The 16,088-nt window shown below is 42.2% G+C and overlaps 1 protein-coding gene across 1 annotated transcript in view; it reads right to left on the bottom strand.

Annotated features, from left to right (window-relative positions):
* The window catches only part of LOC120526844 (prepronociceptin-like), a 104,113-nt gene that overhangs the window by 71,673 nt on the left and 16,352 nt on the right, over positions 1-16,088 (bottom strand). The gene's annotated exons all lie outside the window — the stretch shown is intronic.

Below are 16,088 nucleotides of genomic sequence, written 5' to 3'. Positions count from 1 at the left end.
TGTTTATCTATGTTTGTGAGAAAGCATACCATTAACTGTCTCTTTAATATTCTTAAATCTGTATCAGAATTACAACCATTTGAGGTACAAAATTTTTGTTTTTGTTGCTCATTCCTCCAACCAGTCTTTGATTTGTTTTTTCTTGTTTCTGGAGCTATGGAAAGAAAGGCTAAACTGGGAGCACCAGACATGAAGCAAGCAATAACCCTAATAGGAATGTATGTGATTTTCAGTATTTTGAACAAAAATTGGGTACCTACTGTATATTGACTGCCATAGCAGTTTTTACGTTTTATTGTTTTACAACATTGAATCACAATGGATTGAATTTGGCTTTTTTGACACTGATGAACAGAAAATAACTCTTTAATGTCAAAGTGAAAACAGATCTCTGCAAAGTATTCTAAATTAATTGCAAAAATGAACACAAAATTAAAAAAGTAATCTCATAAGTATTCACCCTTCAATATGACATACCTAAATCATCACAAGTGCAGCCCATTGGTTTAAAAAATGATATAATCAAATAAATGAAGATCATCTGTCAGTAGTCAAAGAGCTCCAATTGATTGTAATATACAGCTGTAAATGCACCTCTGTCTGGGTAATGCAGTCTCATCTCATTATTGGGAACTGCATCTCATTATGAGGTTTATGGTGGCAGGAGGCCAAGCAGGTCAGCCCAACTCTTCCTGAGAAATTTCCAGGTATTTCCAAATCATCCAAATGATATAATCTCAAAATATGGATTTTCCCAGAGCACTTCTAGGGGAGTCCCCCCTGGGGGGAATTTTGGGGTTGTGAATCCTTATGACATGCCAAAACCACCTCATCTTGCTTCTGTCAATTCAAAAGAACCATTGACTCACTCACAGTGTCCAGCAGCCCTGTCAGGAATCTTCACTCATGAATATGTGCAACTAACCTATGAAATGACAGCAACAATCCAGACAACATTTGGATTGAAGACAGACATGCTGATACTAGAGATTTAGATGTACTTATGTCATCTTTACAAATTGAATAGGAAGCAGTGCAAAGTGTGTTGTGCTACTATTGTGTGAGAGTTACTTAAAATGCAAATTTTGCTCCTAAAAATTGTTATTTGGATGCCTCTAACTTTAATAAAGATTTCTTTACTATAGAATTTTTTTTTGCCTTGTTTTGAACTGGAGGAGGAGTTGGCTGGCCTTTGTTGCAGCAGAGAATTAGAGACCTAGTGTGCACCCCTAAGGTGGTGTGGGAGGAGACTCCAGTCCAATCAGGCAGAGACAGGAGAGTCACAGTGGCAAGGTGCCACACCAGAATTAGAAGTGTAAAACCACATTCAGGTTCTTATTGAGCTGAACGGTGTCTCTGAAGACTCTAAGGTGGTAAGGTCACCTCAAAACCAGTCCCAAAAAAGAGATAGGTTGTGATACTGGGGAATTCAGACATTAGCGGGAATGAAACTCTGGTTTAATCCAGAGACAGGGAGTCTTATACAGTGTATTGCATGCACAGATGGGAGACCTTTTTGGAAGTGGTGATTTCTTTTTTGGCAGAGCAGGGGTGGATCAATTTGTCATTGTCCATTGTGTCTCAGTCTTGTATTCCATGTATAAAAACTGAAGTGACAGACTGAAGAACAGAGCTAACAAGGTTGTCTTCTCTGGAATTCTACTTGTGCCAGGCACCAGTACAGGTAAGACTGAGGAGCTTTAAAGGCTTAACTCATGGCTCAGACCTTGGTGTAGGATAGAAGGATATAGATATATGTTGCTTTGGGACTCCTTTAGAAACAAATGTGTTGGGGAGGCATATAAACAGGTTAGTTAAGGACTGCTTAAACTTGGGATTGGGGTGGCAGAGATTTTAGGACAGGTCAGGTTTAGAACTGTGTGTGATGGAACAAACAATAGTGTAAAAATAAAAATGCCTAGTAACATCATTTCTACCCAAAATTTAGGTAAGTAAGTAGTAAAATAAGTAACATAATTAAAATAGATTGCACTAAAAGTACCAAAAAAAGAAAAAAGTTAGTTAGTAGAGGTTGTATGTACAGTAGCTGGGTATGATTATGATATTATAACAATAACAGAAACCTGTCTAAATAACAAAGAGGAGGATGAGTATAACATGCATCAGCACACATTTTTTGGATAGAAAGAACAGAAAAGTAGTGGGGTTATGTAAAGCAGAATTTAAATATGAGTCTTCTTGAGCGACACCTGAGTATGGATGTCTGGTTTCGCTTGGATAGCATAAAGGAAAGATTCCTTATATTAGGAATGTGCTATAGACCCCCCTATGCAGACAGTAATTTCAATACACGTCTATGTAATAATATTAAAAAGACAAGTGTACAGGGGCCATTATAGTCATATTTATGGTCATAGGGGACTTTCACTACTCAAATATTAACAGGGCTAATCTTGCAAAGTGCAAAAGTAAGAATTTATAGACTTAATCGGTGTGTTTTTTAACACAATATATTAATGTAAGTCTGTCTTGATTTTGTATTTTGTAATAATAAGGAAATTTAAGGAAATTAATGGTGTAGAGGTGATTGAACTACTAGGGTCAAGTGACCATAATATAATAGAATTTTCAGTGTTTTATAAAGAGCTGATGCAGGGACTAAAATCTTAAAAAAAGTTTAACTTTAGTAGAGCAATTTTTTTATTTACACATATGCCCCCTGTCCGCCTTTGTCCTTACCGAATTTAGCGTTCTGATCCGAGCAGTAAGTAGAAAATTCCACAAGCTCAATAGCCGCACCACGGATGTTAGCGTTCAGCCAGGTTTCGATGAAAAGAGAGGTGCAGCTGTTCATCCTGTGGGCTGAAATCCATAGTCTCAGCTTATTGATCTTGTTGACTATAGACTGGGTGTTTGTGACAAAGAAACATGAAGGCAGTGGCATAGTCCATCCATCCATCCTTCCTCTTCCGTTCCCAGGCAAGCCGGATGACTGAGCTTCTCACCCTATCTTTAAGGGAAAGCCCAGACACCCTGCGGAGGAAACTAATTTCAACCGCTTGTATTCGGGATCCTGTTCTTTCAGTCACTACTCATGACCATAGGTGAGGGTACGAACGTAGATCGACAGGTAAATTGAGAGCTTTGCCTTACGGCTCAGCTCCTTTTACACCACAGCAGACCGATGCAGAGCCCGCATCACTACGGACGCCGCACTGATCCACCTGTCGATCTCACGCTCCATTCTTCCCTCACTCGATAACAAGACCCTGAAATACTTGAACTCCTCCACTTGGAGCAGGATCTCGCTCCCAACCCTGAGAGGGATCTCCACCCTTTTCTGGCTGAGGACCATGGTCTCAGATTTGGAGGTGCTGAGTCCCATCCCAGCCGCTTCACACTCAGCCTGCGAACCGATCCAGATAGAGCTGAAGATCACGGCCTGATCAAGCAAACAAGACAACATCATCTGCAAAAAGCACTGACCCAATCCTGAGTTCACCAAACTGGACCCCCTCAATGCCCTGGCTGCACCTAGAAATTCTGTCCATAAAAGTTAAAACTCTCACGGAAATGGGTTTGACTTACTGCCAGCAATGTGGACCAAGCTCTGACACTGGTTGTACAGGGACCAAACAACCCTTATCAGTGGGTCCAGTACCCCATACTCCCGGAGCACCCCACCACAGGATTCCCCAAGGGATACAGTCAAACACCTTTTCCAAGTCCACAAAACACATGTAGACTGGTTGGGCAAACTCCCATGCACCCTCCAGGACCCTTCTAAGGGTGTAGAGCTGGTCCACCGTTCTGCGACCAGGACAAAAACCACACTGTTCCTCCTGAATCCGAGGTTCGACTATCTGATAGACCCTCCTCTCTAGGACCCCCAAATAGACTTTTCCAGGGAGGCTGAGGAGTGTGATCCCTCTGTAGTTGGAACACATCCTCTGGTCCCCCTTCTTAAAGAGGGGGACCACCACCCCGGTCTGCCAATCCCCGATGTCCATGCGATGTTGCAGAGGCGTGTGAACCAGTACAGCCCTACAACATCCAGAGCCTTGAGGAACTCCGGGCGTATCTCATCCATCCCCGGGGCCCTGCCACCAAGGAGTTTTTTGACCACCTCGGTGACCTCAGTCCAAGAAATGGGGGAGCCCACCTCCAAGTCCCCAGGCTCTGCTTCCTCATTGGAAGGCATGTTAGTGGGATTGAGGAGGTCTTCGAAGTACTCCCCCCACCGACCCACAATGTCCCAAGTTGAGGTCAGCAGTGCACCATTCTCACCATATACAGTGTTGACACAGAACTGCTTCCCCATCCTGAGATGCCGGATGGTGGACCAGAATCTCCTCAAAGCTGTCTGAAAGTTGTTCTCCATGGTCTCCACAAACTCCTGCCACACCTGAGTTTTTCCCTCAGCAACCACCAAAGCTGTATTCCGCTTGGCCTGCCGGTACCTATCAGCTGCCTTCAGAGTCCCACAGGACAAAAGGGTCTTGTAGGACTCCTTCAGCTCGATGGTATCCCTCACCGCCAGTGTCAACCAGTGGGTTCGGGGATTGCCACCACAACAGGCACCGACCACTTTACGACCACAGCTTCGGTCAGCTGCCTCAACAATAGAAGCACAGAACATGGTCCATCCTGACTCAATGTCCCCCCTTCCCTCGGGACGCGGTTGAAGTTCTGTCGGAGGTGGGAGTTGAAGCTACTTCTGACAGGGGACTCTGCCAGATGTTCCCAGCAGAACCTCACAACACATTTGGGCCTACCAGGCTTGACTGGCATCCTCCCCCACCATCGAATCCTACTCACCACCAGGTGGTGATCAGTTGACAGCCCCGCCCAACTCTTCACCTGAAATCCATAGTCTCAGCTTATTGATCTTGTTGACTATAGACTGGGTGTTTGCGACAAACAAAGAAGACATGGGGCCGCAGGTCCGACGACACGACCACAAAGTCGTTCATCGAACTGAGGCATAGGGTGTCCTGGTGCCAAGTGCACATATGAACACCCCTATGCTTGAACATGGTGTTCGTTATTTACAACCCAATCACACCTTTCTAGATCTCACTGTCATTGCCCACATGAGCATTGAAAATCTCCCAGCAGTACGAGGGAGTCCCCAGAAGGTATGTCCTCTAGCACCCCCTCCAGGGACTCCAAAAAAGATTGTTACTCCAAACTGCTGTTCTGTGCGTATGCACAAACAACAGTTAGGACCCGTCCACCCACCCGAAGACAGAGGGAGGCTACCCTCTTGTCCATCGGGGTAAACCCCAATGAACAGGCTCAGAGTCGGGGGGCAATAAGTATGCCCACACCCGCTCGGCACCTCTCACCGGGGGCAACTCCAGAGTGGTAGAGAGTCCAGTCCCTCTCAAGGAGATTGGTTCCAGAGTCCAAGCTGTGTGTCGAGGTAAACCCGACTATATCTAGCTGGAACCTCTCGACCTTGCACACCAGCTCAGGCTCCTTCCCCTTCAGAGAGGTGACATTCCATGTCCCAACAGCCAGTTTCTGTAGCCGAGGATCGGACCACCAAGGTCCCCTCCTTCGGCCACCACCCAACTCACACTGCACCCGACCTCCTTGGCCCCTCCCATTGGTGGTGAACCCATGGGAAGGGGGACCCATGTTGCCTCTCCGGTCTATGCCCGGCCGAGCCCCATGAGTGCGAGCCTGGCCACCAGGTGCTCCCCATCAAGCCCCACCTCCTGGCCTGACTCCAGTGGGAGGCCCCGGTGACCTGCGTCTGGGTGACGGAAAACACCGTCCAAATTTTTTGCTCTTCATAGGAGGTTATATTGAACCATTCTTTGTCTCATCCCTCACCTAGGATCAGTTTGCCTTGGGTGACCCTACCAGTGGCATAAAGCCCCAAACAACACTGCTCCTGACATCACTGGGACAGCAAACCTCTCCACCATGATAAGTTAAAGATAAGATTCAAGGAGGGGCAGTGACATAGTTATGTGATCAATTATTTTGCACTTTAGCTTTGAAATTAAATAAGATCACTTTGTCAGGACCTGTTTTTGACCTGCAAGAGTCTTTTTCTGTTGATGTTCTTTGTCTTTCAGCTGCTTCCATTAATGGTTGCCACAGAGGATCATCTGTTTCCATATTTTCCTGTATTCTTCATCTTGCTCTGTCATTCCCACCACCTGCATGTCCTCTCTCACCACATCCATAAACTTCTTCTTAGGCCTTCTTCATTTCCTGTTGCCTGGCAGCTCTACCCTTGGTATCCTTCTCCCAACATGCCTAACATCTTTCCTTTACACATGTCCAAATCAACATATATTGTTAATAAAGAACTCTTGAAGCCTTTTTATTAATGCCAATAAAAATGCTGTTAATACAGTTGCTGTTAATCCAGTTGCATATCCCTATAAAAATGGGATTTGATTTGGTCTCCTTTGAGATATGTATATACATTGCATGCTCTGTGACACAGTGCTGTAGTGCTTCGTCCTTTGGCCACATTCCCAAAGAAATGAAAGTGAGGTTCATTGGTGATTGCAACATTAGGATATTTTTCTTCCTACATTGAAACATAGACACATGGAATAAGCTATCAAGTAATGTGATCGACCGTAGGGTTTTAGGAGCCTTCAAAACTAGTCTTTGTTATTTGGAAGAGTTAAATGGATAGGACTGGTGAGTTTCTTTTGGGCTGAATGGTATGTTCTTGTCTAGATTGTTCTAATGTCTAAACTGGTAAATTGTGCTTTGCGCCCAATGCTGCCAGGATAGGCTCCAGCACTCCAGTTTTATGATATTATGCTGCTGTATAGTCTTTATGCTTTGCATTCAATATAGTATATTTATAAATGTGTCCAGTGAAATGGCACCTTGGTAAAATTAAGTGAATTTAATTGAGTTAAATAAAAATGTGTGAAGTAGCTTAATATTCTTGATACACTGACATAATTTTTATTATATGTATACTTTTCTGAGTAAGGTACAGTAATATACTTTTCTGGATAAGGTACCATAACAAGCTGTATCGAAGACAATCATATTTTTAGTAATTTCCTTCAGGTCCTTCTGGGGATCTCCTAAACACTGCCTTGAACAATTAAGGATTTAATCCTTCTAAGGGAGTCCTCAGTCTACCACTGGGTCTTCTATCAGAATAATCATCATTTGGTATATTAACTAAATAATGCCCAAACAACTCCAACTGGCTCCTAATCAGTTGTCTGTGAATGTCTTCTTGTATTCCTGAGCTTCTCACAGTATCACATTGAGTGAACCCGGCAACTCTACATCAAAACATTATTTTACCAACCCATACTAGTGCTCTCATTCTTTCAATCCATACCCATAGGTCACAACCATAAGTGAGATTGTAGATGTACAAATTAAAATATTTGTCCAAGGATTTAGTTCACACTTCATCAGGCTTGGTCCTGAGTAATATCTGTAAATCCACAACATCTCCACTGATCTGTTGGTCAGTCTCAAAATAACCCTTATACTCACTAACGAAGAAGACCCAAAGGTACTTGTCATGGAACAAATTATCAGAAGTATTCTGCACAAAGCCAGCCACATTTTTCCAGGAAGGGTGCTTGACCTCAGATTTAGAGGTGCTAATTCTTATCTTGACCCTTTCACACTCAGCTTTAAAGCATACCAAAGCAAATTATTATTGTTCAAAGTACAGCAGCATTAAACTGTTATTGCACCTGTAATGAATAGTACATTACATATTATATATTGTATTACATTGGTATATTGCACATGTTCAATTAAAAATGATCTCAGACTGAGGAGATTCAGAGTTCAGAAAGTTTATGGCAGATGAGAAAAAGCTATTTTTTAGTCTGTTTGTGCGTACACGTATTGACCTAAAGCGTCTTCCTGATGGGAGGAGCTCAAACAAAGAATTTCCAGGATGAGTTTTGTCCTTGAGAATGTTTTTGGCCCTTCTCACACAGTGACTGTTATACAAGAGTTTGAGTGATGGCAGTTCAGTCCCAATAATGGCCTCTGCTGTTTTTACGACCCGCTGCAGGGCTTCTTTAGCAGCCTTGGTGCAGCTGTTGTACCAGGCCATCATGCAGTTAGTTAAGATGCTCTCTATAGTGCATCTATAGAAATTAACCAGCAGCTTCTGGGGGAGGTCAGCTCTCCTTAGCTTACTGAGAAAATAGAGGCGTTGTTGTGCTTTGCCTATTATAGCCAAGTTGTTGTCAGCCCAGGACAGGTCCTCTGAGATTGTGACTCCTAGAAACTTAAAGCTGAAAACGCTCTCCACAGCATCTGCATTGATTGTTATCGGACAGTGATTGATTTTTTAGTGGCCCTAAAGTCCAGAATAATTTCTTTGGTCTTTCTGGTATTTAAGACCAGGTTGTTGGTGTTGCACCATGCTGTCAGATTCTGAACCTCTTCCCTATATGCAGCTTCATTGTTGTCTGTTACAAGCCCAATGACAGTTGTATCACCCGCAAATTTAACAATAATGTTTGATTGGTAGCGCTGCTGCCTCGCAGTTAGGAGATCCGGGTTCGCTTCCCGGGTTCTCCCTGCGTGGAGTTTGCATGTTCTCCCGTGTCTGCGTGGGTTTCCTCCGGGCGCTCCGGTTTCCTCCCACAATCCAAAGACATGCAGGTTAGGTGGATTGGCGATTCTAAATTGGCCCTAGTGTGTGCTTGGTGTGTGGGTGTGTTTGTGTGTGTCCTGCGGTGGGTTGGCACCCTGCCCAGGATTGGTTCCTGCCTTGTGCCCTGTGTTGGCTGGGATTGGCTCCGGCAGACCCCCGTGACCCTGTATTTGGATTCAGCGGGTTAGAAAATGGATGGATGGATGTTTGATTGGTAAATGGGTTGACAGTCTTGGGTGAAGAGTGCATAGAGAAGGGGACGTAGTACACATCCTTTTGGCACACCAGTACTCAGGGTAAGGGTGGAGGATGTGACAAAATCCAGTAACCAGTTGCATATGGACGGAGCAAGTCCTAGTGCATAGAGTTTTTTGATCAGCTGGTTAGGTATGATGGTATTAAATGCAGAGCTGTAGTCAATGAAGAGCATCCTAACATAGGTGTTGGGCTTTTCCAGGTGCGAGAGGGCAGCATGTGGAGCCACACAAATGGCCTCCTCAGTTGATCTGATTGACCGATAGGCAAACTGGTGTTTGTCTAGATCAGCTGGGATGGAGGCTTTGATTTGGGTGATTGCCAGTCGTTCAAATCGTTTGCGATGACAGGGGTGAGAGTGACTGGTCAATAGTCATTAAGACAGGTTATTCTTGGTGTTTTGGGAACAGGTACAATGGTTATGGATTTCAGGCACATGGGGACTACATCTGAGGAGAGAGACAGGTTGAATATGTGTGTAACTACCTTCGCTAATTGGTCAGCACAGGCCTGGAGCACACGTCCTTGCACATTATCAGGACCTGCTACCTTCCTTGTATTGATGTTTTCATGTATGTGTATGACCAAACGCTGTGAGCTTAAAGCTGACTGGAGGCTGGTTATTGCCCTTGTCAAACCATGCAAAGAAACATTTAAGTTCCTCAGCTAGGATGGCATTGCTGTTGTCCAGTGTGTATTGTATGTGTCATTTTTCTTTTTGTAATCCGTGATTAATTGGATGCCTTGCCTCATCCGCTGTAAGTTTGAGTTGCTGTCAAAGTCCTCCTCAATTCATTGTTTGTACATTAGTTTAGCAGACTTGATGCCCTTCTTGAGGTTAGCTCTGGCAGCTCTATAGGCTGAGGTGTCTCCTAATTTAAAGGCTTTGTCCCTTTCCCAGAGCAGCTGTTTGACTTCACTATTCATCCATGGTTTCTCATTTGGGTAGACCTTAATCCTTTTGTTGACAGTGACATTGTTCACACAGTAATTAACATATGACAGCACAGATGAAGTATATGTCTCTAAGTCTGTCTGATGAAAAAATATATTCCAGTCTGTTTGTTCAAAGCAGTCCTGGAGTTGGCAAATGGCAGCTTCAGGCCAAACTTTAACAGTCTTGCTAATTGGATTAGTACTGCTGATAAGGGATTTGTGAGCTGGAACAAGAAACAAAGAGAGATGATCAGACTGGCCCAGGTGGGGGCATGGAATGACCTTATAGGTGTCTTTTATGTTTGTATAGATGTGGTCTAAGGTGTTTTCCCCTTTGGTTTTACAATGTACATGCTGATAAAATCTGGGGAATACATCCTTAAGATTCACTTGATTAAAATCCCCAACAATGATAAAACTGCTTCAGGGTGTGAAATCTGTTGTTTACCTATAACGTCAAACAATTTTCCAAGCACTGACTTAACATTAGCCTGAGGAGGTATGTATACTGCCGCAATAATAATGACAGTATGTTCTCTCGGTAGGTAAAATGGTCGGCATCTTAGCATCAGATATTCCACGTTCGGACAGCAAAACTTGTTGATTGTAATTATATTAGTGAACCAAGCATTATTAGTATAGACACACAGTCCTCCACCTGTTTTCTTACCGGAATCGGGGGTTTGATCGGCTCGATGGAAGTTCGACTGCTGTGTCTGGTATGGTGGGATCCAGCCACATGGCAAAAGTCTCTTGTAGTTTTATGTGTGGAAATATCCAGTTGGAGCTCATCCATTTTATTTGCGAGTGATCTAATATTCACAAGAAGAACGCTAGGAAGATGGATTTTATGCAGAGCTGCCTTTAGCCTAGCTAGTAATATGCTCACTTGCCTTTTTTTTGCTTCCTCTCCCTGCGCTGTCTGCGTGCACATCTTCCAAGTGTAGGAGTCAACATAAGTCCTGGTGATCTGAGAATCTCCTGTAGTATTCATTCTGTGTTATAATAATTATCTTTGCTATTAGAGCCGATATGTAGAGGCTTTTGACGACTGTAGTGGATGCTCGCTTAGCATATTCATAAGTGCAGCTACTGCGGAAACCCTCCCTCAGCAAAAGTGCAAGAGAAACTTTTAAGTGCCGGGTCTGAGCTAAAATTAAATAAAGCCATGGACATCGCAAAATTGCACGTTATTCACGAGATACAATTTTAATGATAAGACGCAGGGTATAAAGCCTTGATGCTAAAGACCTGGCGAAGTCATGTCTTCTCTGCTGGCCTAAAAAAATATCTGAATCACAAAGTGATGTTAATTATATTTTGAGCATGAATACTTATTAAATAAATCCAAATAGTCTGTCCGCTTCCTTTCATAGCTTTTCCGATGGTTGTGCTGCTTCCAGACATGTATTTTCGTATTAAGCATTTAGCCAATCACATTTCAGCCATCATTTGTTGCCAGGTAGAGGGGCCTTCACAATCTGTTAAGCAGGCACTCTAACACAGAATAAATGTCGATTAACCTGTTGCTTCAACCAATCAGGTTTTGAGTTGGTGTCAGTAGGGCCCTCTAGCAGGCATATGGCAACCTGTCCATATTCAGACCCATTGATTGGACAGAAGCCGATATGAGGAACTCTACGAGGCCACTGAATGCACCGCAGGCGCTCTGAGCACAAGATACTCACGCACACTACGGCCAAATCCATGGCAGGATTCTGGACAATATTATTTGCCAGACACAGACCAGCTTTCAAGACCAGGAAAACCTGATGTTTGTCACGCTCCTCGACCCCCAGAAGTTTCGGAGATACAAGAAAAATTTCCCACATGCAGTCTTCTCCAGTTTAACACAAGAGCCACGGAGCGGTTTTTGATCTGTCTCGGCTAAAAACAGAACTGACTGTAATGTATGCCATGGATGATTTTGCAGGAAAATCTCCCACTGATCTCCTTGACTTCCTTTATCAGAAAAATCTGAATGAGAGCATGGGGGCAGCTGTTCACATTGGTATATTTGGCGGTGACCATTCCTGTCACGCGGACATTTTCAGCCCTAAAGTGAATTAAAACTTATGCCAGAAATACGACAGGGCAGGTTTGACTTTCAGCATTAGCTTCGATGGCGATAGAAAGGGACTTTTTGATGGAACTGAAGCTCACGGATAATCCATACAACAGAGTAATTGAACTGTTTCTGAGGAAAGAGAGGAGAATGGATTTTGTTTACAAATAATCCAAATTATTGGTGAGTAAAATGTTGCGATTTTCCTAAATAATATTGCAAGTTTATGAGATATTATTGATGTTTTTTATGTGTATTGCGGCTGTAGCTGCAGTAGAAAGGAACTTGTTCACCCCTGGTTTGTTTATTCAATATAGGCATTTATTGTGGCTACAGGAGTTATCTATCTGTGTTGCAGCGGCTCTTTATACTGTATTTCTGCATATTAAGATGGTTTTTATAACCATAAATTAGTCTTTGAGGGGCGGGTTGATTCAGACGGAGCACTACTGAAGGCAAAGGTGTGAGATCCATGGTCCGCCACTGGACCAGATGATACGTAAATTTGATGAACATTACAATCCGAAAATAAACAAAACTGTAGAGAGGTTCAGATTATACTTCTCCCAGTGCGTCTCTCTAAATCCTCCGTGCAGGAACATTATCATAAGGCTTAACAATCTTATTGTTACACCTTCTACGTGCACCGAACCATCCTTATTACGAAGTCTTCTCTGCTTTATTGCTGGCTGCTTCTTTCCATTCACCTTCCTAGTTCTTTATTTAAACAATTTTCCTTCTCACTTTTCCACTCCTTCGCTGTCTTCTCCCTTTTCGTTCAAAATACGTGCCTCCTTGCCTTTTTACAGTCAGCTCTACTTACGTCATACCTATGGTACGTTTAGCACAAGTTAATACTGGGAATGCCTGTTGAACATCTTACATTCACGAGTAGTGATTTGCGTAGTGAACACTTCGATGAATGAAACCTGTTATCATTACAACGGTTGATAAACATGGAATTTAACTTCATAACAACACGTCCTCCAAATACGAACCTGATTGAAAGAAATAATGATAATCAAATCCTTGACGAGAGCAACACTCATAACAGTGACAAAACAATTACATTACCAATCAGGTTATGTTATTTTTAAAATGTTTCCTTTTCTTTTTCATAATTTCTTTAACACACTACTTCTCCGCTGCGAAGTGCGGATATTTTGCTATCTATACTAATAAAAGGCAAAGCCCTCACTCACTGACTCACTCACTCACTCACTCACTGACTCATCACTAATTCTCCAACTTCCCGTGTGGGTGGAAGGCTGAAATTTGGCAGGTTCATTCCTTACAGCTTCCTTACAAAAGTTGGGCAGGTTTAATATCGAAATTCTACGCGTAACTGGAAGCAGTTTTTCTCCATTTACTGTAATGGAGATGAGCTTCAACGCCGTGGGCGGAGTTTCGTGTGACATCATCACGCCACCCACGTAATCACGCAGTACATAGAAAACCAGGAAGACCTCTAAAAAGCGCTGAAGAAAACATGCATTATATAATTGAGAAGGCAGCGAAACAATAAGAAGCGGCGGTGACATATACAACCATATTCATGAGTTCTGCTACTTCGGAAACAAAGCACGATGTAAACCTACACTTTAAATTAAGTTCATAGACAGGCTGCGCTGGCGTTTGTAATTTAGTGCCTGCCCATATAAGGCCGTTCGTCAGCGGCAATCCAATAGCAAACTGCCACGGGTAAATATTCACGGGTGAAGGACTGTGCTTATGGAGAGGAAGATGAGATGGTCAGGGTGGTGTTTGACACAAACTCAGCGAAACTGCGAGAGAAAGTTTTAAGTGCCAGGACTAAGGTAACATTAAATGCAGCCATGGACATAGCACGAGATGGCACCAGCACAGCTGGGAACCTTCGATGCATGTACACCGAAGCTCTCACGGAACTGACGCAGTGCACAGATAAAAGCAACAGTTCCAAAGAGCTGAACAAAAACCGAATTACACAATTGAAAAGGCAGCAAAAACTATGAAGCGTCTGATACATATAAGCATATTCATAAATCCAACTACTGCGAAACAAAGCACACGTTGGAAAAAGTCAATGTCCCGCTAAAGGAAGACAGTGTAAAATAAACCCGTGCATGCAGTGTGTCAGGTCTCAGATAAAGAAGAAGACGAGCTGTTTATTGATGCAGTAAGAAACGAATCGATGAATGAAACCTGTCATCTTTACAACGATTGACAAACACGGAATGTAACTTGAACACAACACATCCTACAAATACTAACCTGATTGAAAGAAATAATGATAATCAAATCCTTGATGACAGCAACACTCAGTAACACTCACAAAACAAATACTGTATATTGACAGTCATGTTACGTTATTTTTAAAATGTTCCCTTTTCTTTTTCTAGCTTTTTTAACACACTACTTCTCTGCTGCGATACGCGGGTATATATATATATGTATATATATATATCCCGATCTACATACTCGAATAATGGATACTTTATTCGCCATCAATGATTGTTTTGGTAAAGCCATACTCAGTGTATTCATTAGATGAACGGTAAAAAAGTAAGAGCGAGGGGTGGATGACTTATTGAGGCATGCAGGCTGTAGTCTTGCGTCAACTCTATCTGAATTGCGCGATCACATTTGAAAAATATATCTTTTCAAGTTCTATTTAGTCCATATGTGTCAAACTCAAGGGCAGCGGGCCACATCCGCCCGGCGTAATTATATCCGCCCGAGATCATTTTATATACTGTATTATTGTTATTAAAGCCCGGGTATATGAAGCGCTGGTAACACAATAAACTACAGATCCCATAATGCAGCGCTTCAGCTGCCTTGCAGAACACTTACCGTTAATCAAGTCTACCTTATGATGCTGCAAGTTATTGCGAAGCTAGCTCACACGATGCTGAAGAGAAAAGTTGATTCTGAAAATAGAGCCTTTAAAAACCGATGGGAGGCTGAGTATATGTTTACTGAACCCGTGTGTCTCATTTGTGGAGCTAATGTGGCTGTAATTACAGAATTTAATCTAAGACGGCACTATGAGACAAAACATCAGGGTAACCTGAATGCAATGCAGAAGATACAGAAAGCAGAATAATTAAATAAGAATCTGACACTTCAGCGGACGTTTTAACCCGTGCACAATCACAAAGTGATTTCAAGTGAAGCTGCTTTTATGGGAGACACAAATGCACCAGTTCACCTTGCCCCACTTTCCCTGTTGCCAAGTAATGTTAAACCAAGTCGTCACTACGGTGTTCCCAAATCGCACTTTGCTGATAAACTGAGCACACTGCGCACTGAGTTTGCACGGCGCTTTGGTGACTTTGAAGAACAAAAAAAGTCCGTCTACATGCGGCTCGAACCTTGTGCATGTTTGGTAGCACATATCTGTGTGAGAAGCTCTTCTCAGTGATAAAGACTAACAAAACAGCACACAGGAGTCGCCTCACTGATGAGCACCTGCAATCCATCCTGAGAATCTCCACAACACAGAACCTCACAGCAAACAGAAACGAACCTGTGGCCAAAAAAAGATGCCAGGCGTCCAGCTCTAAAATGACATGTGAGCAAAGACAACTGAATGATTTGATTTGTTATTGCTGAAAGGAACACATTTTATTTATATTTCCAGGTTTTGTTATGCAGCATGTTCATATTTGAATTTGTATCATTTTGACAGGATATATTTTTATGGAGAGCAAAATCTTTTGGGATATTTAAAATCTAAGTTTATTTTTATATAAAATTACATAAGAGTAAAGAAATTTGAATGTTTGTTCTTTTAACGTTTACTTTATTTCTAACTTGTATAATTTAGACAGGATATATTTTTATGGAGAGCAAAATATTATAAGTTGTTTAAGGTTTGAGTTGATTTATTCACGAATAATATTCCTGTCTGTTTTTACCATTCCTACCAAAGATATTTCTGTCGACTAAATAAAAATTCCTTCTATTTAAAATTTAAATAGAACTTGAACAAATACGATAGTTCATAATATCCACGCAGACTTGCACGTAAGAGCGGGAGTCATCCGTTTTAACAAGCAGCGTATTGCACTGATACGAAATAGCTGTGTGTGTATATATGTAGATATGTATGTAAATGTATATATATGTTTATATATGTGTGTGTGTATGTATGTATATATATATGTATTTGTGTGTGTATATGTATGTGTATATATGTAGATATATATATGTATGTATATATGTGTATATGTATAGATATGTATATATATATGTTTATGTGTG

The sequence above is a fragment of the Polypterus senegalus genome, chromosome 3, assembly GCF_016835505.1.
Source record: "Polypterus senegalus isolate Bchr_013 chromosome 3, ASM1683550v1, whole genome shotgun sequence".
Classification (NCBI taxonomy): Eukaryota; Metazoa; Chordata; class Cladistia; order Polypteriformes; family Polypteridae; genus Polypterus; species Polypterus senegalus.
The sequence above is the reverse complement of the archived record's forward strand: the minus strand, read 5'-3'. Positions and strand labels throughout refer to the sequence as shown.